The following is a 24,280-nucleotide window of genomic DNA, read 5'->3' as shown; positions in this document are numbered from 1 at the left end:
GGGAGACCAGTGTCATCCCAATGGATGAAGAAGAAGAGTTTGGATTTGATATCCCGCCTTTCACTCCCCTTCAGGAGTCTCAAAGCAGCTAACAATCTCCTTTCCCTTCCTCCCCCACAACAAACACTCTGTGAGGTGAGTGAGGCTGAGAGACTTCAGAGAAGTGTGACTGGCCCAAGATCACCCAGCAGCTGCATGTAGAGAAGTGGAGACGCGAACCCGGTTCCCCAGATTACGAGTCTACCGCTCTTAACCACTACACCACACTGGCGGGGGATGTGATGGCCTGGGACTCGGGCTCAGACACGGAACCAGAGGAGTCTCAGTCCACACCGGATCCTTTGCCTCAGGCATCATCTGGACCAAGTCTGGGCCTGATCCTGAAGAGTCCCAGTCTGCACAGGTTCCCCTGCAACAAACACCGGCCGGGCCGAGTCAGGGGCCTAAGCCTGCCCTGGCTCCAGATGTGGGGACTACCTTGTTGCCTTCAGCTGGGCCAGCACTTACAGCTGCTCCACTACCGATTGGGTCAGGGGAGGCTGAGGCGGCCCCTGGGTCTAGTAACTCACCGACGTCTCCCGAGCTGAGGTCTGAGAGAAGGAGAGACCTGAGTACTCGCAGGAGGAGTGCACGCCTTCGGGCGAAACAGGGAGGTGAGTCGCCGGGGGATCAGGACTGGCGGTTACCCTGACAGATATAAAAGGCTGTTGGACCCTGTCCCAGGTTGCGGGGGCAATATTGCTGTTTGCTAGAACCTGCCTGAGGCCCTCTGCCTGACCTTGCCTGGTTTCCTGCCTCGTCTCCTGTCTTGGCTCTGTCAGACTGACTCCTCGTGGACTCCTTGGATTCGGGACTGGACCTGGATTGCGTTGCTCAGGTTAACCCCTGGGCCCAGCACAGGGGGGCTAGATTTGTGCAGCACCTCTTTCATTCTGTGGATGGGCTTTCTGTGTATGGCAGACCCTCCAGGTGCCCCTATTTTCCAGGGACAGCCCCCAGTTTACAGAAGCAGCCCCGGTTTCTGATCTGATCCGATCCCATAATGTCCCTCTTTTCCTTAGGACACCCCTGTTTTCATCAGCAAAGTGTTGGAGGGTATGGTAGGACACGGGTGGCGCTGTGGTCTAAACCACTGAGCCTCTTGGGCTTGCCAATTGGAAGGTCAGTGGTTCAAATCCCCATGATGGGGTGAGCTCCCATTGCTCGGTCCCCGCTCCTGCCAACCTAGCACTTTGAAAGCACACCAGTGCAAGTAGATAAATAGGTACTGCTGTGGCGGGAAGGGAAATGGCGTTTCCATGTGCTCTGGTTTCCATCAAAGTGTCCTGTTGCTCCAGAAACGGTTGAGTCCTGCTGGCCACATGACCCAGAAAGCTGTTTGCGGGCAAATGCCGGCTCCCTCGGCCTGAAAGCGAGATGAGCGCCGCAACCCAATAATAATAATAATAATAATAATAATAATAATGATGATGATCAGGTGACAGCAAGAACTGCAAGGTTTTTAGTGGAGGCAATTAGAATAAGATCTACTATTTGATTATTGATGTACCCCCCAAAAAAATTGTTTTTTCTGTAGTTAAGTTGTTACCTCTGTCCTCAGGACATTTTATTCTTTTTTATTGCTATTGCTAGTGGCTGATAAAGATTCTTCTAATTCTGATGCGTGGATCAGTGCCAGATTTACGTATAAGCCAGGCACAGGCAAACTCCAGCCCTCCAGGTGTTTGGGACTACAATTCCCATCATCCCCGACCACTGGTCCTGTTAGCTAGGGATGATGGGAATTGTAGTCCCAAACATCTGGAGGGCTGGAGTTTGCCTATGCCTGGTATAAGCTAAACAAGTTATAATAGCTTAGAGCCCCACTCTCTTGGGCCTCCCCTCAAAATATACTTCTTCTTAATTGTTGTTGTTGTTTAGTCGTTTAGTCGTGTCCGACTCTTCGTGACCCCATGGACCAGAGCACGCCAGGCACTCCTGTCTTCCACTGCCTCCCACAGTTTTATCAGACTCATGTTTGTAGCTTCGAAGACACTATCCAACCATCTCGTCCTCTGTCGTCCCCTTCTCCTTGTGCCCTCCATCTTTCCCAACATCAGGGTCTTTTCCAGGGAGTCTTCTCTTCTCATGAGGTGGCCAAAGTCTTGGAGCCTCAGCTTGAGGATCTGTCCTTCCAGTGAGCACTCAGGGCTGATTTCCCTAAGAATGGATCGGTTTGATCTTCTTGCAGTCCATGGGACTCTCTAGTGTCTCCTCCAGCACCAGAATTCAAAAGCATCCATTCTTCAGCGATCAGCCTTCTTGATGGTCCAGCTCTCACTTCCATACATCACTACTGGGAAAACCATAGCTTTAACTATACGGACCTTTGTTGGCAAGGTGATGGCTCTACTTTTTAAGATGCTGTCTAGGTTTGTCATTGCTTTTCTCCCAAGAAGCAGGCGTCTCTTAATTTCATGGCTGCTGTCACCATCTGCAGTGATCATGGAGCCCAATCTACCCCTTCTTCACTGTATTTCAGTTCAACAATGACTTTGATATAATACATACTTTGTTATGTGCAAATGGCTTTAGATACCTATTAGGTCCATAAATTACCATATAGCATATATTCAGCACCAAAAACAGTGGCAATTTGTTGTTGACAAAGGACAGCTGGACATATAAAGAACCCCGTTACCTTAAGTAGCTTAGGGCATGGGTAGGCAACCTAAGGCCCGGGGTCTGGATCTGGCCCAATCGCCTTCTCAATCCGGCCCGCGGACGGTCAAGGAATCAGCATGTTTTTACAAGAGTAGAACGTGTGCCTTTATTTAAAATGCATCTCTGGGTTATTTGTGGGGCATAGGAATTCATTCATTTTTTATCCCTGCCCCCACCAAATATAGTCCGGTGCCCCACAAGGTCTGAGGGACAGTGGACCGGCCCCCTGCTGAAAAAGTTTGCTGAGCCCTGGCTTAGTACGTTTCCGGGCACAATTCAAAGTTTTGGTGCTGACCTTGAAAGCCCTAAATGGCCTCGGACCAGTATACCTGAAGGAGCGTCTCCACCCCTATCATTCTGCCCAGACGCTGAGGTCCAGCGCCGAGGGCCTTCTGGCGGTTCCCTCCCTGGGAGAAGCCAAGTTACAGGAAACCAGGCAGGGAGCCTTCTCGGCATAGCTGTCAACCGTCCCTTATTTGGCGGGACAGTCCCTTATCCCAGCGCCATGTTCCGCTGCTGTCCCTTATTGATGATGTCCCTTAAATTTCCCGGGTTTCAAAGGAAGCAGCTCCTCTCACACCCTCCCTGCCGGCCAGGGAGAAGGGAGGCTCCAACTGTGTTGCTTGGCTGCGTTGCTCACCCAATAAGGAGTGTAAGAACGACTGAGGGGTGGAGCTTGCATGCCTTGTGCCAATCAAATCGGCCATGTTGCCTGGAGACTCGCCTTTGCTCAGCGCTTCCCAGCAGAGAGGTGACGGTGGTTTTCCTTGCTGCATCCCCTTTGCCGGGTTGCTGCGCTGTGGGAACCACCGCTTGAGGCTTCGTTTGGCTGCTGGCTGGGCTTTCTGCCTTTGGCTCGGAGGGGCTCAGAAGTTGAACATACCTGTGCTCTGAAAATCCCTTATTTTGGCTGCTGATCCCTTATTTTCGAGGCTGCTGGTCCCTTATTTTCAAATCTGTAAGTTGACAGCTATGTTTCTCGGTAGAGCACCCGCCCTGTGGAAAGCCCTCCCACCAGATGTCAAAGAGAACAACAACTCCCAGACTTTTAGAAGACATCTGAAGGCAGCCCTGTTTGGGGAAGCTTTTAATGTTTGATGTATTAATGTATTTTAGTACAGTGGTACCTCAGGTTACATACACTTCAGGTTACATACGCTTCAGGTTACAGACTCCGCTAACCCAGAAATGGTCCTTCAGGTTAAGAACTTTGCTTCAGGATGAGAACAGAAATCGGGCTCCGGCGGCGCGGCGGCAGCAGCAGCAGGAGGCCCCGTTAGCTAAAGTGGTGCCTCAGTTTCAGGTTGAGTACGGACCTCCGGAACGAATTAAGTACTTAACCTGAAGTACCACTATATTTTGTTGGAAGCCACCCAGAGTGGCTGGGGAAGCTCAGCCAGATGGGCAGGGTATAGATAAACTATTATTATTATTATTATTATTATTATTATTATTATTATTATTATTATTATACCTGATGTTGGGAAAGATGGAGGGCACAAGGAGAAGGGGGCGACAGAGGACGAGATGGTTGGATAGTGTTTTTGAGGTTACCAGCATGAGTTTGACCAAACTGCGGGAGGCAGTGGAAGACAGGGGTGCCTGGCGTGCTCTGGTCCAGGGGGTCACGAAGAGGAGGACACGACTAAATGGCTAAACAACAACAACATTATTATACCTAAATCCGGCCCTGTGCGTAGTGATTCCTTGACCCACCAGCCCATTTGGAACGAGCTCCTAAGTGGCAGTAGTCAGCCTGGAACCAACTTAGATAAGTCACAAGGAAGCGGCGTCAGGGAGGGGCTGATTTTTGTCTCCCCCGATGGACTCTGCTTGCATGCGACTCGGTGGAGTGAATCTGCCGGAGGAAACGGCTCTCTGCGTACAGACCCGTTTCCTAGTTCCAAGCGGTTGGCGTCTATCTCCTTTCCCTTTGTTTCCCACAACCACAGCACGGGCTCTTTTGTAGCACAGCCCATTTTCCTTTGAGGGAATCAAAAGGCAAGGTGGTTTTGCATCAAAACCAAAAGCCATTTAAAAGGTGGGATATATTCCCCCCCCTTTTTTTTAAAAAAAGAATCACCTGGAAAACGTAGAGCCGGAACAGAAAGGAACAGCGTGATCCGGAATACATGTCTACTCTGAAGTAGGTCGTGCTGTGTTCAATGGGGCTTACTCTCAGGAAAACAGGCATTGGGTTGTGGCATGATATGATAATAATAATAATAATAATAATAATAATAATAATAATAATAATAATAATAATAATAATTTATTATTTATACCCCGCCCATCTGGCTGCGTTTCCCCAGCCACTCTGGGCGGCTTCCAACTGAATATTAAAAACAGTACAGCATCAGACATTAAAAACTTCTCTAAAGAGAGCTGCCTTCAGTTGTCTTTTAAAAGTAAAATAGTTGTTTATTGCCTTGACATCTGCTGGGAGGGCGTTCCACAGGGCAGGCGTCACCACCGAGAAGGCCCTCTGCCTGGTTCCCTGTAACCTTACTTCTCGCAATGAGGGAACCGCCAGAAGGCCCTCGGAGCTGGACCTCAGTGTCCGGGCTGAACGATGGGGGTGGAGACGCTCCTTCAGGTCTACTGGGCCGTTTAGGGCTTTCAAGGTCAGCACCAACACTTTGAATTGTGCTCGGAAACGTACTGGGAGCCAATGTAGGTCTTTCAAGACTGGTGTTATGTGGTCTTGGCGGCCGCTCCCGGTCACCAGTCTAGCTGCCGCATTCTGGATTAATTGCAGTTTCCGGGTCACCTTCAAAGGTAGCCCCACATAGAGCGTGTTGCAGTAGCCCAAGCGGGAGATAACCAGAGCATGTGTCACTCTGGCGAGACAGTCTGCGGGCAGGTAGGGTCTCATCCTGCATACCAAATGGAGCTGGTAAACAGCTGCCCTGGACACAGAATTAACCTGTGCCTCCATGGACAGCTGTGAGTCCAAAATGACTCCCAGGCTGCTCACCTGGTCCTTCAGGGGCACAGTCACCCCATTCAGGACCAGGGAACCCCACACACCCGCCTGCCCCCTGTCCCCCAAAAACAGTACTTCTGTCTTGTCAGGATTCAACCTCAATCTGTTAGCCGCCATCTATCCTCCAACCGCCTCCAGTTTGAGTTTGGAATAGCAGTGATATTCCACTCACTTTTCCAACGGCGTTGTGTGTGATTTGAGATGGGGATTGTGGACGTTGAGTTTTGAACCAAACTCAACACAATTGACACTTTCCAAATAAATACACAAACCTGTTTTAATCAGTGCTATTTCCTCTGCATTTCTGCAGGAAAAAAGTCCTGGTTTTAATGTCCAGGAAACAACTCTCATTTGAAATCTTCTCGGAATTTTGCAATGCACTTCTCAAACAATAGAATATGAATTTATTTTATAAAATCTATATGCCGCTTGTTTGCAAGGGGGGGGGAATCCCTTCGGAGTTTTCAGAGGGGATGAAAACGTTCAAGAAATTGGAGTCCAGGGTTTCGGATTAGCACTGAAGACATGATGGTTTGTATTCAGGAGCCTCACACAGTAAAAATAAGATAACAAGGACATGAAAATCAGCAAAGCGTAGTGTCTAAAGCATACATCCTACAATTTATTTTAGGGTAACAAATCCTACACTTAACAGATGAGCACAGTAGAAAGGCCACTTTATATCTCACTAACTTCCCGATGAAAAAACATAACTCTGGGTGAAGGAGAATATTTTTTGCCTGGTGCCTAAAGGCAGACAAAGATGGTGCCTGACACATTTTCCCGGGGAGAACATTCCACAAGCAGGGAGCCACCACCGAGAGGGCCTGTTCTTGGTCACCTTGCAGCTTGTCAACATCCTTCTTAAATTGTGGTGCCCAGAATTGGACGCAGTATTCCAGGTGTGGTTTGACCAAGGCAAAAGAACAGCCCTTAAGATATTTGAAGATGGCTATCCTATCTCCTCTTAGTCTCCTCTTATCCAGGCTTAAACATACCCAGCTCCTTCAACCGTTCTTCATCAGGCTAGGTTTCCAGACCCTTGATCATCTTGGTCGCCCTCCTCTGCCCACCTTCCAGCTGGTCAACATGCTTTTTAAATTGTGGTGCCCAGAACTGGACACAGTATTCCAGGTGTGTCCAACCAAGGCAGAAAAGAGTGCTTCTATTCTTTCCCTAGACATTATCTTTCTGTGGATGCAGCCGAGAGTAGCTGTGCTGGTCCAGGGGGGAGGTTACCATGGGGCGAGGTCCAGGACCTGAGTTGAGGGTCGGCAGACAGTCCTCCTTGGGCGAAGTGGGGTCCACAGCGGGAAGCCGGGCAAGGACAGGAACTCTGGGGAAAACAGGATGGGATGCTGGCCGAAACAGCTCATCAACAACGTTGCTCCCGCAACCTGGGACCGGGCTGACTGGCCTTTATCTTCTCTAAGGCCAGGGGCGGTCCCGGCCCCCATGAGACCCGCCTCTCCTGGCCTTAAGGCGAGCACTCCTCCTGGGAGAAACCAGTTCCCTTCGCCTCTCTGCCCTGAGCCTCTGCAGTTCAGGAGAGGCCGAAGGGTTACTGGGCCCAGGGGGAGGCTCACCTGCAGGCACTGAGTCCTCAACCACCTCTGGAGCCAGAGTGGACTCATCTCGTGTCTGCTCCTGAGGATCCGGCACAGGTGCAGGCGCTTCAGAATCAAGGCCCTGCCCCAGTTCAGCCGGCCCTGGAGGCAGGGACTCCTGTGCAGGCTGGGATTCCTCTGGTTCAGCCTCTGAATCGGATTCCCAGGCCATCACAGTAGCATTAACTGATAGGTGATCTGTTGCTAGCCCCCGAGAGCTATTACCTGAAAAATCAGGTGCTGCAAGGTTCGGCAGCGGACGGCAGGTTCAGGAGCACATTTCTCCAAGGCAGCTGATGCACGCGGCTTGTTATCACCTCGGAACATAATTCCCACTCCCATCTCTCTTTATGTTGCGCTCGTAAATAACAATGGCCGCGTAACGGCTGCCAGTTCCCACCGATGCCATCTTTAATTGTAAACAGGACGATCAATCTGCGGGAGAGGAGGGCCAACAGATTTCTGAGCTGCCGGTGGAAGCCTTCCAAACACTGCTGCAACCCAGAGGGCTGCTGAGACCACCTCCTCTCCTTTTCCTGTCCTCTTATTTAAATTATTAAATTATTTCCATCCTTCCTACCTCATGGGCAGAGGAATCCTAAAGATGATTCCATGATGGAACAGAGGAACCTGCCTTATACGGAATCAGAGCATTGGTTCATCTTCAAGCTTTCACTTTTTAAAAATCATTTTTATTCAATTCTACACTCTACATTAAGGAAATCAGCCCTGAGTGCTCACTGGACGGACAGATTGTGAAGCTGAGGCTCCAGTACTTTGGCCACCTCATGAGAAGAGAAGACTCCCTGGAAAAGACCCTGATGTTGGGAAAGATGGAGGGCGCAAGGAGAAGGGGACGACAGAGGACGAGATGGTGGGACAGTGTTCTCGAAGCGACCAGCATGAGTTTGACCAAACTGTGAGAGGCAGTGGAAGACAGGAGTGCCTGACGTGCTCTGGTCCAGGGGGTCACAAAGCGTAGGACACGACTAAACAACTAAACATCAACAACAACACTCTACATTAAAGGCAACATGGGTGGCGCTGTGGGTTAAACCACAGAGCCTAGGACTTGACGACCAGAAGGTCGGCAGTTCGAATCCCCACAATGACAGGGTGAGCTCCCGTTGCTCCATCCCTGCTCCTGTCAACCTTGCAGTTTGAAAGCACATCAAAGTGCAAGTAGATAAATAGGTACCGCTCCGGCGGGAAGGTAAACAGTGTTTCCGTGCGCTGCTCTGGTTCGTCAGAAGCGGCTTAGTCCTGCTGGCCACATGACCCGGAAGCTGTACGTCGGCTCCCTCGGCCAATAAAGCGAGATGAGCACCGCAACTCCAGAGTCGGCCACAACTGGACCTAATAGTCAGAGGTCCCTTTACCTTTACCTTTACACTCTACATTTGAATTCAAACATTAATCATAATCACCAATATTTAGAATTCCGTGAATCCTTATACTTCCCTTCCATTACCAACCTTTTCCTGCGGCATAATACATTTTGTCTATTTTCCTTAAAACAGTTCATTTTTACCTTAACTTTTAATACATTACAAGCGTTACTCGAATCCTGCCAAAGTTTTTAGTTGTTTACAGTGTTCTCTTAAGTAGATTGTAATTTCCCCCCATTCCTTATTAAAGTTTCTATTTTCCTGGTTTCTGAGTTTCCTGGTTGTTTTCACCATTTCCATTATCTTCATCAACCATTCTTCTCTAGTTCTTTCCATTTCTGGGCCAAAAGTATCCGCTCTGCTGTCGTTGAACACATAAATAGTATTTTCTGCTCCTCTTGTGTCTCTGCATCTAAAACTCTGAGTAAAAAAGCTTCTGTTTTCCCCCACAAATGTTATTTTAAACACTTTTTTCACCTCATTATAAATCATTTCCCAGAATGCTTTTGTTATCTTGTACGTCCACATGTGGTAGAACATACCTTCCTTCTCCTTACATTTCCACAAAACATTTGAAGCACTTGTATACATCTTTGCCATCTTCAAGCTTTCAAGGAACACACCTTCACAGACCTTGTGTAGTAGGAAAGGGTGGGGTAAAAAATTAAATATATTTATTTAAAATCTCCCCCTGCCCCGAGCTTCCCTAATGTAGTATGAAAACTGCAGGTTTTCCCTGAGTGGCTGAACTGTGAAGACTTTCCTTTAACTTTCTTTATTTTTATTTTTCTCCAACACAACATCATCCTTCATTTTAACTTCCATTGCTTCTTCCTGCAGTAAAATCTGAGGTTTGCCTCCATCCTGAAGATTTGTTGGCAGTGGAAATTATTCAGGGAATTGCAAAATTCAGATCTGGATGGAACTGTCACCTTATTGTTGTTTAGTCGTTTAGTCGTGTCCAACTCTTCATGACCCCCTGGACCAGAGCACGCCAGGCATTCCTGTCCTCCACTGCCTCCCGCAGTTTGGCCAGACCCATGTCTGTAGCTTCGAAGACACTGTCCCACCATCTCGCCCTCTGTCGCCCCCTTCTCCTTGTGCCCCCCATCTTTCCCAACATCAGGGTCTTTTCCAGGGAGTCTTCTCTTCTCCTGAGGTGGCCAAAGTCTTGGAGCCTCAGCTTCAGGATCTGTCCTTCCAGTGAGCACTCAGGGCTGATTTCCTTCAGAATGGAGAGGTTTGATCTTCTTGCAGTCCATGGGACTCTCAAGAGTCTCCTCCAGCATCAGAATTCAAAAGCACCCATTCTTCGGCGATCAGCCTTCTTGATGGTCCAGCTCTCAGTTCCATACATCACTACTGGGAAAACCATGGCTTTAACTATACGGACCTTTGTTGGCAAGGTGATGTCTCTACTTTTTAAGATGCTGTCTAGGTTTGTCATTGCTTTCCTCCCAAGAAGCAGGCGTCTATTTTTCTTTACAGCATTGGACTTTCCTTTCGCTTCCAGGCATATCCGCAACTGAGCGTCCTTTCGGCTTTGGCCCAGCCGCTTCATCAGCTCTGGATCTACTTGTACTTGTCCTCCGCTCTTCCCCAGCAGCATGTTGGACACCTTCCGACCTGAGGGGCTCATCTTCCAGCGTCATAACTTTTATATGCCTGTTGTCTTTGTCCATGGAGTTTTCTTGGCAGGGATACTGGAGTGGCTTGCCGGTTCCTCCTCCAGGTGGATCACGTTTGGTCAAAACTCTCCACTATGACCTGTTCATCTTGGTTGCCCTGCTCGGCATAGCTCATAGCTTCTCTGAGTTCTTCAAGCCCCTTCGCCACGGCAAGGCAGTGATCCATGAAGGGGATCTTAGGAATCTTAGGAATTCTGTCACCTTAGGAATCTTAAATTCATTTCTCCCCATTTCTGTAGAATTTTTCTTTTCTTTTCTTTTTTAACCCTCATGAAAATTTATCAGCACTTCAGTGTGAATTTCTCCCCGCAGACACATTTGTGTATGTTCTTTTGGCTAATGCACACACATATTTTTTTTTTTGCAAGCAATTTCCCCTGATATAATGATTTTTGTTTGTCGTTTTAACCAGTGTATTTATTTCCCCCTAAAACGTGCACGTTTATAAGCATTCTTTGGAGAACTGTCTCTCAACATTCATAGAAGCACAAATTTCAAAGGATGACTGTGTTTGGTATACTGTTTGGGGAGTGGAGAATTAAGTGGGCTTGCAAATCGAATCAAATTTCACCAACATCCTTCATCTCCAGAAAATGGGATGACTTCACACTGCCAAAGGCTGGGGGGGGGGTAAACACCCTCCCTGTGGTGATTTTCCCTTGTAGAAAATCACTGTGTAATTCGCTCTACGTGGGGCTACCCTTGAAACTTTTTTTTTAAAAAAAAATTATTGAAATTTTACAAACAAAAGAAAGTTACAGAATAAGAAAAGAAAAAGAAAAAGAAAAAAAGATACAAAAATGCAAAGAAAAATACAAAATACATGAAAAATCAACAATTAAAAACATATCAATCTTTTTGTGTCTTGTATTTCAATTCCTTGTTTCCTGACCTCCTCACACCTCCCTTTTTTGTATTCCAGTTCACATAGTTAATTCAGCAAATCCTTTCCCTCTTTGTTTTTATCTTAATTCTATATCTTAACATATTAAAACTTCGTATCTTCATCTAATTATCAATCCATTTTTACATATTCTTTTTAACTTTGTTGCTAAAGCCATTTCATTTCAATCCAACATCATTTTAACATTCATTAATTTTACAATGTTTCTGTAGATAGTTTTTAAATTTCTTCCAATCTTCTTCCACCAACTCTTCTCCCTGGTCTCGGATTCTGCCAGTCATTTCCGCCAATTCCATATAGTCTATGGGGCTGCCCTTGAAACTGTCCCAGAAACTCCAGCGGGTGCAGAATGCTGCAGCGAGGCTCCTCACGGGGTCCATGCCATGGGAGCATATTCACCCAGTGCTTTACCAGTTGCACTGGCTCCCAGTGGAGTATCGGGTCAGGTTCAAGGTGCTGGTCTTGACCTTTAAAGCCATTTGTGGCTTAGGGCCCTTGTATTTACGGGACCGTCTCTCCTGGTCTGCCCCGCAGAGGGCCTTAAGGTCCATGAATAACCATAGTTTAGAGGTCCCGGGCCCTAAGGAAGTCAGACTATCCTCCACCAGGGCCAGGGCCTTCTTAGTGATGGCTCCGACCTGGTGGAATGCTCTGTCCCAAGAGACCAGGGCCCTGCAGGATTTAACCTGTAAAACAGAGCTATTCCGCCCGGCTTTCAATTTGAACTTAGCCTTATCTTTTATTACCCTTCCTTCCCTCCCTCTCCCCTTTTTATGAAGACTCCCCGCTCTGGGATCCCACAGCTAATTCTCCCCTGGTCTCCTCGCTGGCCCAAATAGGACTAATTCAGCCAGCTAGCCCTGGTGATCATCTAATGTTTATTAGATGGATTTTCCCTAAATTGATTTCTGAACTTTGAATTTTATTGTTATTCCTGTTTTTATACTGTATTTTATGCTGCTTTTACAATTGTTAGCCACCCTCAGCCCGGTTTTCTGACCTGGGAAGGGTGAGGAATAAATTAAAAAAATATTATTATTTGAAAATTAAGGTAGAGGAATTTCACAGGTGTAGAAAATCAAGCAAAGGGAAAATAGATCTGGGGTCAATCAAAGAATGGCACTGCTTTTGTTTGGGAGGATAGAAAATCATCCCTCCCCCTTCGGGAAGCTATTTTCCAATCTGCCCCCCCCCTTTTTAAAAAGGACTTCTCCTGCAAGTGTTGGTAGAGTTAGGCAAGACTCAAGGTGGTTGCGGGAGAGGAGTACCCCGAAAAAATGAAAGGTCACTTTGGAAATGGATAATGTAAAACATTAATTTTCTGCAGCGTGGCTTTTAAAGTTTTGACACTGCTGGTTCTTCGCTTGGCACAGATCCCTGAACACGATGACTCATTATACGGTCTCTGCTTCCATGACAGGGAATGTTGGGATGGGGAGGAAATTTTCAGCAAGGTAGTGGTGCCATGACAAACCTAGACAGCATCTTAAAAAGCAGAGACATCACCTTGCCAACAAAGGTCCGTATAGTTAAAGCCATGGTTTTCCCAGCAGTGATGTATGGAAGTGAGAGCTGGACCATCAAGAAGGCTGATCGCCGAAGAATGGATGCTTTTGAATTCTGGTGCTGGAGGAGACTCTTGAGAGTCCCCTGGACTGCAAGAAGATCCAACCGATCCGTTCTGAAGGAAATCAGCCCTGAGTGCTCACTGGAAGGACAGATCCTGAAGCTGAGGCTCCAAGACTTTGGCCACCTCATGAGAAGAGAAGACTCCCTGGAAAAGACCCTGATGCTGGGAAAGATGGAGGGCACAAGGAGAAGGGGGCAACAGAGGATGAGATGGTTGGACATTGTTCTTGAAGCTCCCAGCATGAGTTTGACCAAACTGCGGGAGGCAGTGGAAGACAGCAGGGCCTGGCATGCTCTGGTCCAGGGGGTCACGAAGAGTTGGACACGACTAAACAACAACAACTGCCAAGTGATTAGATTGGAAAATTTTCAGAAGGGATTGATGGAAGTAAAAAAAAAAGTATAAGATGTAAATGTATGTTTAATTACTGTTGAAAATGATATGTTAAAATACTAATAACAATTATATATAAAAATAACAATAGGGTTGCACAAGAGGGGGGGCTACTTCACAATTGGCACTGTTACAGGTGCCAAATAATATTCCTTCTTCATTTTGCATGGTCTTTCCCTGTGGCAGCACTTGCCCTTCGGAACTCCCTGCCACTTGACCCTAAGATAAAGGTAAAGGGACCCCTGACCATTAGGTCCAGTTGTGACCGACTCTGGGGTTGCGGCGCTCATCTCGCTTTACTGGCCAAGGAAGCCGGCGTACAGCTTCCAGGTCATGTGGCCAGCAGGACTAAGCCACTTCTGGCGAACCACAGCAGCGCATGGAAACGACGTTTACCTTCCTGCCAGAGTGGTACCTATTTATCTACTTGCACTTTGATGTGCTTTCAAACTGCTAGGTTGGCAGGAGAAGGGACCGAGCAACGGGAGCTCACCCCGTCGTGGGGATTTGAACCGCCGACCTTCTGATCGGCAAGTCCTAGGCTCTGTGGTTTAACCCACAGCGCCACCCACGTCCCTTGACCCTAGCCTGGCGCTAAAAATATTCTTTTTCAGGCGAGTCTATCCAGGCACGTGTCTTAATCTATTCAAAGCTTAACTCTTTATTATTATTATTATATTTTGACATATATATTTTTAAATACCTGTTTATAACTTTGACTCTGGCAGGTCATTTTAACCCTCGTAATTTCTGCAAACCACGTGGAGGTCCCTCTTGAAACCAAGCAGTATATAAATCTTGTTGGGTAAATAAAAACCAGCGCACAACAGAGCATGCACATACCACTCCATGCTCACACCAGAGGGCGCCCCAGGCACACCTCTCATTCACAACACAATACACAAGGACACATGACATACACAACAGGGAACACATACCTAGAGGCAAGAACATATCCACACACACCCAGATCTGAATCCCGATGGTGGTTCTGGGCTGGAAGGAGGTACTGAAAGCTCTTTGCCTACAATGGTTCTGCGGGAAAAGGGTGGGTGGAGTTTGGGAATCCAAAGGGTATACAAATATAATTTGTTTTGTTTTTATATTTTTGTTAGTTGTATGGAAATTGGGAAAACCGTGAAAGGGAAATTTTGGTCGACTTTAGGAAAAAGGTTTAAGAATAATTAATGAGTATTGATGTGTAAATTTGGATAAGTTAAAATTGGTTTTTAAATCAAATAGAAATAAGGTTTGCGAAAATATAAATTGAGGAAATGGAAGAAAGAAGAAAAGTAAAATAACAGCAGGTTAGAACAAATTATTAAGTTAAAGTGGAGAAATAAGTTAAGGATTTGCTGAACTGACAATTTAAATTGGAATACAAGAAGGGGAGGTGTGAGGAGGTCTGAGAAATAAGGTAAAAGAAAATAAGTAATAGAAACTTGATGTGTTTTTAATTGTTGTTAAGTTTTGAATTTTTTGTATTTTGGTGTTGTTTTTATTTTGTTTATTTTTGTTTTCGATTTTTATATGTATGCTGAAAATACCAATAAATATTCATTAAAAAAAATACAATGGTTCTGCGATCAGGATCAATTCTTCACCCTCCTGCTTCTCATTAGTTGATTGATCTGGTGACGGCAGGCAGTGGGGAGGAAATGTTAAACCTCATCGTCCTGCTGCGATAGAATGAAAACCAGATAGTGTTAATTCCTGCATAGCAGGGGGTTGGGCTGGATGAACTCTGGGGTCCCTTCCAGCTCTGCTATGGTTCTATGTCCTTTCCCACCATACTGGTAAGGTAAAGGACACCTGGGTGGTTAGGTCCAGACAAAGGCGACTATGGGGTTGCGATGCTCATCTCGCTTTCGGGCCGAGGGAGCCGGAGTTTGTCAGCAGACAGCTTTCCAGGTCATGTGGCCAGCAGGATTAAACCATATCTGGTGCAACAGGACACCGTGACGTGGGTGGCACTGTGGTCTAAACCACTGAGCCTCTTGGGCTTGCCAATCAGAAGGTCGGTGGTTCGAATCCCTGCGATGGAGTGAGCTCCCATTGCTCTGTCCCAGCTCCTGCCAACCTAGCAGTTCGAAAGCACACCAGCGTAAGTAGATAAATAGATACCGCTGCGGCAGGAAGGTAAACAGCATTTCCATGCGCTCTGGTTTCCATCACGGGGTTCCGTTGCACCAGAAGTGGTTTAGTCCTGCTGGCCACACAACCCAGAAAGCTGTCTGTGGACAAATGCCGGCTCCCTCGGCCTGAAAGCGAGATGAGCGCCACAACCCCATAGTCACATTTGACTGGACTCAACCGTCCAGGGGTCCTTTACTTTACCATAATGGGAAATGGGGCCAGGGCATGGTGACATACCCTCCAATCTTTCTCCAATAAATATAGGGAAGTCCTATTCCATTATTATTATTATTATTATTATTATTGTTGTTGTTGTTGTTGTTGTTAAACATTATATTTTTAAGGTATTTAAATATACCTTCTTGAAGAAACCAGAGGCCTTTCTTCTGGGCATAGTTGACCAATCGGTGTTAAAGAAGGATAGAACTTTCTTTATGTACGCCACAACAGCAGCAAGAATACTTATTACAAAATATTGGAAGACACAAGATCTACCCACCCAGGAAGAATGGCAGACGAAGGTGATGGATTACATGGAATTGGCGGAAATGACCGGCAGGATCCGAGATCAGGGAGAAGAGTCAGTGGAAGAAGACTGGAAGAAATTTAAAGACTATCTACAGAGACACTGTAAAATTAATGAATCTTAGAATAATGTTGGATTGAAATTAAGTGGTTTCTAGCTGTAATGGGTTAAAAGAATATGAAAAAATGGGTTTATATAAGTAAAAATTCAAGATTGTAATAATTTAAGATTAAAGATTTGGGTAGAATAAAGAGGGAAAGAGATTGCTGAGCTAATATATACAAAAATAATATGATGAGAAGATTGATTGTTTTCAACAAATCTTATTTTGTACTTTCCCCCCCTTTCTTTTCCTTTTCTATTTTGTAATGCAAAAACCTTAATAAAAAATAATATATATATAAAAAATAAACATTATATTTTTAAAAACCTTTCCTATACAGGGCTGACTTCAGATGGCTCAGGGGTCAGATCCCTCTATACCCTCCAATGAAAATAGGGACATCCCAAGGAAATGCAGTACATTCCGAGATGAAATTAGAAACCGGGGCGGTTTCTGTAAATCCGGGACTGTCACTGGAAAATAGGGACACTTGGAGGGTCTGCGGTGGGCTGGATCAGGCCCGTATGTTGCTATGAAAACAAAGGAGAGCTTAATCCTCCTCCAAAAGCATATCTAGCGATTGCAGGCGAATGCCCAACTTATTCTTGCTATTTGAACATAACAGCTCTCTGGCTTTCTGCAGTGACCTTGCGTGCTCCAAGCAAGCCTGAACTCTGAACCAAATCAGGCTGCTTGGTGGTGTGTGGTGTTCTAGAATTGGGCAGAATCAGGTCAAGGAAGCATCCGGATCTCTCTAGTTTGGGTCAGTCCACTGGGAGCAATTGGGGGCAGCCAGGGGGTGGGGCGCAGGGTGGGAAGGCTGGAAGGGGGGCCGTCTCAGCACCCCACTTGCAGGACTGAAACCTCCCGATCTCAGACAAGGAGATGGGAGCAGGACTTTCCCTCCCCTCCAGACATCAGCCCCACTCCCCAAGTTGATTCGGGGCTGGAGCACGGTGGGAATACTCGGCCCAATTTGACTCTTTCTGCCTGCCTCTTGTGGCCTCCAACAGAACTACACTCCTGTAGTTCAGAATTCGCACACAGATCTCCAAGCTCAACGTCACTTGTTCTTCAGACAAACGCCCATCCTGGGCGTTCCTCAAAAGGAAAACGCCACGGAGTTCAATGATGCTTACTTCGAAGGAAGTGCATGTGCTTGTTTGTGTGTGTGAGAGAAAGAGAGAATAACTGGATGTCACATAGGTAAAGGGTAAAGGGACCCCTGACCTTTAGGTCCAGTCGCGGCTGACTCTGGGGTTGCAGCGCTCATCTCGCTTTATTGGCCGAGGGAGCCGGCGTTCAGCTTCTGGGTCATGTGGCCAGCATGACTAAGCCGCTTCTGGCAAACCAGAGCAGTGCACGAAAACGCTGTTTACCTCCCCACTGGAGTGGTACCTATTTATCTACTTGCACTTTGAGGCGCTTTTGAACTGCTAGGTTGGCAGGAGCAGGGACCGAGCAATGGGAGCTCACCCCGTCATGGGGATTCGAACCGCCCACCTTCTGATCAGCGTCCTAGGCTCTGTGGTTTAACTCACAGCGCCACCCGCGTTCCAGATGTCACATAGAAAGAGCTTAAACCTTCCTGGTGGTGCAACCCTGTACACACATACCTGGGAGGAAGCCCCATTCTACTGAATGGAGCTTACTTCAGAGCATGCCTGAGTCAATCTGCCAATTTTCATATCTCATTCCCCACTTAAGTATTTTTCCACACCAGTAGAAAATCCATCAGGGTTTCTGCGAGGATTTTTTAATTTGGTTTTTCAAATTACAGTTTTACAATCAAGTATCCAACGTACAACGTAAAAACAAGATTCCAAAGAATCTCCTGGACTTCCTTGCTCCCCTTTGTGGGTCCTACTGTTAGCCATTCCCTCCTGCATCTTTTATAATAATACATATCTTTTAGGTAAAGGGGTAAAGGGACCCCTGACCATTAGGTCCAGTCGTGACCAACTCTGGGGTTGCGGTGCTCACCTCGCTTTACTGGCCAAGGGAGCCAGTGTACAGCTTCCGGGTCATGTGGCCAGCAGGACTAAGCCGCTTCTGGCGAACCAGAGCAGTGCACGGAAATGCCGTTTACCTTCCCGCCGGAGTGGTACCTATTTATCTACTTGCACTTTGATGTGCTTTTGAACTGCTAGGTTGGCAGGAGCAGGAACTGAGCAACGGGAGCTCACCCCGTCATTGCGGGGATTTGAACTGCCGACCTTCTGATCGGCAAGTCCTAGGCTCTGTGGTTTAACCCACAGCGCCACCCGCGTCCCATATCTTTTACATCTCCATTAAATCCAAAATTCACTGTTAAACTATAAGTTTCTGTGCGAATTTTGTATGTCGTTCCCCCCTGACATGACACTTTTGCAAAGCACTCCCCCCCGAATACAATGTGCTTTTGTGCGTGTCGTTCTCGCCATGCACACTTAACCCCGGTGCATGCCTCTTTTTTTGCTGGGGGGAGGGGCGATGAGAGACATGGTTCGGTGGGAAGTGTTGCATTGCAAAATTCAGACAGATAATCCCAATGGATAGCTCCGCTTTCAGGTCGCCGGTTGTTTCGGAGAGCACAAACTTGGTAGATTCTCCTTCCGACGTGAACCGAACCAAATCTCTCCTCCGCCCCTACTTCCGAGTAGACCTGCCTTGGCTGGCGCTGCTGCTTGCTGAAGAGGCTTCGGGATCTGGTTCCCTCCCCATAATGTTTATTAAATTTCATACAAAAACATAACTTTAACATAACTGAAATAGAAAAAAACAAGAATAAAAGAAGAAAGAAAGTAAAAGAAATAAAGTATTTCACACCTCACATATACCACCACCTACAATAAGACTTAGTTCATTAATTAAAATCCAACTTCATAAACATATTACTTGACTTCCTCTAATCTCTTCCAACTGAGTTTCCTTGTAATTAAATGTAGCAGTTTCCAATATCATTATTCCATATAAGAATATTCCGGTCATAATCAAATTTCCTAACTTTTCTTATCGTACTTTTTCTTATTTATTTACAGTGGTACTTCAGGTTAAGTACTTAATTCGTTCCGGAGGTCTGTACTTAACCTGAAACTGTTCTTAACCTGAAGCACCACTTTAGCTAATGGGGCCTCCTGCTGCTGCCGCGCCACCGGAGCACAATTTCTGTTCTCATCCTGAAGCAAAGTTCTTAACCTGAAGCACTATTTCTGGGTTAGCGGAGTCTGTAAGCTGAAGCATATGTAACCTGAGGTACCACTGTATTTAATCCTAATTTAATCCTAGGCCTAATTAATTCTTTCAAGTGGTTACAAATCTTTAACATTACAATATTTATTCAAACGGTCTTTAAATTTCTCCCAATCTTCTTGATATTCCTCTTCTTTCTGGTCGCGGATTCTCCCGGTGAGACCAGCCAGCTCCATTAAAGTCCATCATCTTCATCTGCCATTCTTCTGCCGTCGGGGGATCCGGTTCCTTTGCCGAGCGAATCCATCTCTGTTTTTCCTCCCGGCCTCAGCTAGTTGAGTGTTGAAAACTGCAGTACCAGCCAGCGCTTGCAGTGTCAATGCTGCCGTTTTTGCTTTCTCTCTTCCCCCCCGAAGCCAAGAACAGAAGCGGAGCTTGGAGGACCCGGCAGCAAGACCCCCGCCCCCCCCCTTCACGGCACACACCTGCAACCTTATTTGCAGCTATCCCCGCCTGCTGCCGACCCCTCCTCTCATTTTCCAAAGGAAGACCAGAAAAATCCAACAGCTGAGAAGGTGCTAGAGACACTAGCATCCCTTCTTGAAATCCTCTCTTTTTTCCAGCAGCTGCCCCTCTGAGCAACACCCCCCCAACGAATATTCACAAAAGGTGCTACCTCTTTTGAACTGCATTGTAACCCAGCTGGTGTTGAGTTTCTGAGGAGGGGGGTGTCTTTTTCTCCCCCGGCCCCCCCCATGTCTTTCTCCCTGTCTCCCTGTATATATATTGTGTCGTTCGGACCCAACGATGGCAGTTGAACTGAATGCGAGGCAGGGACAGGTGTAAAAAAAAGGGGGGAGAGGAGAAGGAGGAGTCCGTGCCCCCCCACCCTCCTTCCCCTCCCCTCAATAGGCTTAAGAGAGCCTTGGAGAGTTTTTAAGCAAGAACTGCAGCAAAAAGAGAGAGGCACAGAGACAACGATTCCAGACTCGGTGGGAGACGCAAGGCAAATCCAAGGTAAGAAAGAAAAAGGCACGTTTTGTTTGCATTTTTATAAATCTGCAACCGCTTTTTATTAAACGGCGGCGGCCGGTGTTGGTTTCCAATGCCCCTCCTTTCGAGCAAATAAAATCTATTTATTTATTTTAAACGTCAGGAAACTTTGTCGGTGCTCTGAGTATGGGGGTACGTGGTGGTTGGGAGGGAGGGAAGGAAAGAACAAAATTGGGAAAACTTAAAAAAAAGAGAGAGAGACATCAGTGCAATCGTATAGGAAGAGTGGGGTGTTTTACGATCGGTCAGTTTCGCCTCTTTGTGCGGTCGATTTCAGATTTGGAAGGCTGTGTGTTCTTCCTTTAGCTTGGTTTTGTGTTTGTGTGTGTGTGTTTTTAAAGGAGACACTCTTTTTAATATATATATATATCAGCCCACAAAAATCTCTGAAGCTCCTCTCCCCCCCCCCCATATTATTTGTTATGTTTAAATAATATTACTTCCTTATTTCTGGGCACTTCTCTGATTTTCCCATGGAGCTTTTTGGTACCAGCTATTTTGCAATAGCCAGGTGTGTGTGTGTGTGTGTTTGGCATGGGGGGGTTGAACACCTTGAAAAGGGTCATATAGGGTATTTCAGCCTCGTTGGAGGGGTTGGCTAAGAATTGCTCTACTAGCTAGGAGAAGGGATAGATTTTTAACAAGCAGGTGATGGGTTTCTTAGTCTGCACAAAAATGAGGGGGGGCCAAAATTTTGCTGTTATTATATTTATTTCTTTTTATATCAGATTCTGGGGGTGGGTAAACCTCTCCAGAAATGTGAATTGCAAAACCCAAGGGGTGGCTGTGTGGAAATGAATAGGGGTGTGTTGCTGTTTTTGGCCGGGACCTGTGTTTGTGTGTGATAATCCCATCCCTCCTGCCAGCTATACAGTTGGGGGTAGAAGAGCCGGGGGAGCTTCTCTCCCCCCCCCCGCTCCTTTTGAAGGGGGGGCTCTCTTTTTTTCCTAAGGGGCACTAGACTTTGAAATCCACCCTCCCTGCGTGCTTTGAAGCTGATGGAACGGAATCCGATCCAGAATACTAAATCGGCTGAGAACGATTGGGGTGGGCATCTTCTATTGTCTCAATCTGCGGGTTTCTTTGGGGTGGGGGCCCACCGCTCCAAGGCACAGATTATGGCTAGGGTGTCCTCTCTCCCCCCCCACCAATACCCCCCCGAACAATCCTACCGGGATTAGGTTCGCTTGTACAGAAGGATTCAGTCCTTTCCAAGACATGATAGGAAGATGCAGAAATACTGGGTGGCAGCGGAGCAGCTGGGGGGGGGCCAGAATTGCATATTTCCCTTGCCCCCCCCTCCCACTCACACCTATGCACTTTGGGATTTTAGCAGCTGGGGGGAAGAACGAGAAAAAACACAGGGAGCTTTGTGAATTGATGTAGATATTATGCTTAGCGATGTATGTGGAACCCGAGAGAGAAGGGCATATATTTAAACCTATCCTTTTTAAAATAAGAAGTCTTTGGTGGAATTTTTAGCAGGCCAATTTATCAGCAAACGGGATTTTTTGGGGGGTGGATTTATAAAGAAGTCAATTTGTATGGTGTGTGGGGGGGGCAACTGCTAGTAGTCACCTGTCTCTCTCTCACACACACACCGCACCTTTGTGGCCTGGCACCCTTTATGGGTCAGGTGGAAACATTTGCACAATGGATCTGTCTGAGGTTTCCCTGCCCCCTGTGGCAACTATGGTCTAGGAAGGGTCTAGCCCTGGACTTGGAGCCCCGCCCCCCATATGTAACTTCTGGCTGTAGCCACTTGGCGGTGAAACAGAGAGGATGCGCTCTGCGCATGTTCAGGGGCACCTTCGCCGGCACTCGCGTCTACGGGACAAAAGCTGGGGTGGGATTAAGCACCCTGTACTTGGGGACGCGGGTGGCGCTGTGGGTTAAACCACAGAGCCTAGGACTTGCCGATCAGAAGGACGGCGGTTCGAATCCCCGCAGCGGGGTGAGCTCCCATGGCTCGGTCCCTGCTCCTGCCCACCTAGCAGTTCGAAAGCATGCCAGTGCAAGTAGATAAATAGGTACTGCTCCAGCGGGAAGGTAAACGGCGTTTCCATGCGCTGCTCTGGTTCGCCAGAAGCAGCTTAATCATGCTGGCCACATGACCCGGAAGCTGTACGCCGGCTCCCTCGGCCAATAAAGCGAGATGAGCGCCGCAACCCCAGAGTCGGCCACGACTGGACCTAATGGTTAGGGGTCCCTTTACCTCTACCTTACTTGGGGATTACAAGACGGGATTCTGCCAAGGGCCTCTGGCAACACTGCTTTTCTCCCTATATTCCCCCCCCAAGAGGTCCAGCCCACCCATAAGCCAAGGTGAGAGAACCACCTCAGGCAACAGATGTAGGTCTTTATCCTCCCTCCCTTGTTCCTGACATAGATCTTCACTCACCCCTTCTTACCTAGCAGGGAGGGGGGCATCATTCTGCGCTTTGCCTCGGGTGCCAAAATGTGTTGGGCCTGCCCAACACACATGGCATGCAACTAGTCCTCACTGTGTGACCTGCTGGTGTAAACCGATGGCTCTTGTACTTGGGGGAGAATTAATGAGCTTCTCCATCCTTGGCTGGAATCTCCTTTCTGTGTGTGTTGCCCGTCCCCAAAAGGTATCTTTTTGGGCTTCCTCTGGTGCAGGGATGCCACTCTGTGTATGCTCAGAGGCTGCCCCCACCTGCTAGCTGGTCGCTTCACTTCTCCGGCGGTGGCGAGATGCTAAGGACCATTGCTTGGCTCCCGTTAATCCCTGATTCTTTCACGTTCATAGGTGAGGCTCTGGTGGCGCAGGGAAACACTTTGTGCATGCCCAGGGGGCGGGTGAGCGTGGAATAAATAAAGAGTCCATTTTAATATGGGCAAGAGTCTTCTGCCTCTTTCTCAGTTGGGTTTTTGCCACCGGGTAATTCTCTTCAATGTGTGTAAATCTCTGCTGGCTATCACCGAACCGATCTTTCACCCGCGCCCATAAAACACGGCCTCGCATTGTGGCTTCACCTCTGTCCTCCCGTGAGCCTGAATCTCTTGGATCTCGGGCAGGTAGATCGAGTTGGGCCAGTGGAAGCCTCTGAAATGTGGGTAGCAGGGGCGGCAGGTGCCTCTGAGCATGTGCAGAGTGCTTCTCACCCCTCCCCTTTGCCAGGGAATATTTCATGCCACCTCCAGCTCCTCCCTCGTTTGGTAGCAAACTCATCCTCATTAACGTTGATCCAGGGACACCACCGGTCAAGGTTTCGATTGGGCCCTTCTGGTTGTCTCGGGGGGGGGCTCTGTGTGTGTTCCATGCCCCTCCTGCGTCCATCAAGCCTTGGCACCTGCCCAGAGCCCACAGATCCTGCCACTGCACCCCTTTCCTAGGAGCCTGGTTTCTGCCAACTCTTGCCTGGGAGACGGGGAGAGTTATGAAAACCAGATATCGCCAAGTCACAGCTGTGTCAGCTTGGGAAAAAAAAAACAAAGGTTATCTTTAATCATTAAGGCACTTATTGCAGAAATTGCCGGAGACCCTCTTGCTTAGTTATGAGGCCTGGGCTCCCTGCCACCCGTTCACCTTTCGACCTTGGGCTGAGATAACTCCATCCATTTCTCTGCGAGTCTCCGTTGCAGAAATTGGGACTGCAAAGACCGTTATTTGTTCCGTCTTTCCATTAACAGCCTGGCTCTGAGCACGGGGTGCGGGGCGCTGAACCCCAAATCCTCTCTGGACAGAATAACCATAGTCTTCCTTTTTTTAAAAAAAATAAATAAACATGAAATCAAGAAGTCCATATCTTCTAAAATATATAAAGCTTCTCTTCTGCCGGCTTATTCCGGCTGCTAACAGGCTTTCTGTTTCTTCCAACCTTTTTGGAATTTCTTCTTACTCGAGTTTCAAGAGATAAGGACATTCTTCAGATATGGGCAGGCACTCAGGAAGGCGGCATTTAACATACCTCGCTTTTATGAGCTTAGATCTGGTTTATAGAGATGCAGCAGAATGAGGAGGCAGA

General features: G+C 47.4%; 1 protein-coding gene and 1 long non-coding RNA gene across 3 annotated transcripts in view; one reads left to right on the top strand and one right to left on the bottom strand.

Annotated features, from left to right (window-relative positions):
- The window catches only part of LOC309361041, a 559,475-nt gene that overhangs the window by 338,077 nt on the left and 197,118 nt on the right, over positions 1-24,280 (bottom strand). The window lies entirely within an intron of this gene.
- The window catches only part of SEMA6B (semaphorin 6B), a 388,774-nt gene that overhangs the window by 205,267 nt on the left and 159,227 nt on the right, over positions 1-24,280 (top strand). Inside the window, exon 1 of one of the 2 annotated variants that reach the window (XM_081895455.1) lies at positions 19,559-20,252. The exons of the other annotated variant lie outside the window; for it this stretch is intronic. The gene's annotated coding sequence lies outside the window, so the exon portion shown is untranslated. Of the gene's footprint in view, positions 1-19,558; positions 20,253-24,280 lie in introns of those variants that run through there. 2 annotated transcript variants of the gene reach the window in all.

This window comes from Podarcis melisellensis, assembly GCF_964234715.1.
Source record: "Podarcis melisellensis genome assembly, chromosome: 18".
NCBI lineage: Eukaryota > Metazoa > Chordata > Lepidosauria > Squamata > Lacertidae > Podarcis > Podarcis melisellensis.
This window is presented reverse-complemented; position numbering and strand designations above follow the sequence as displayed.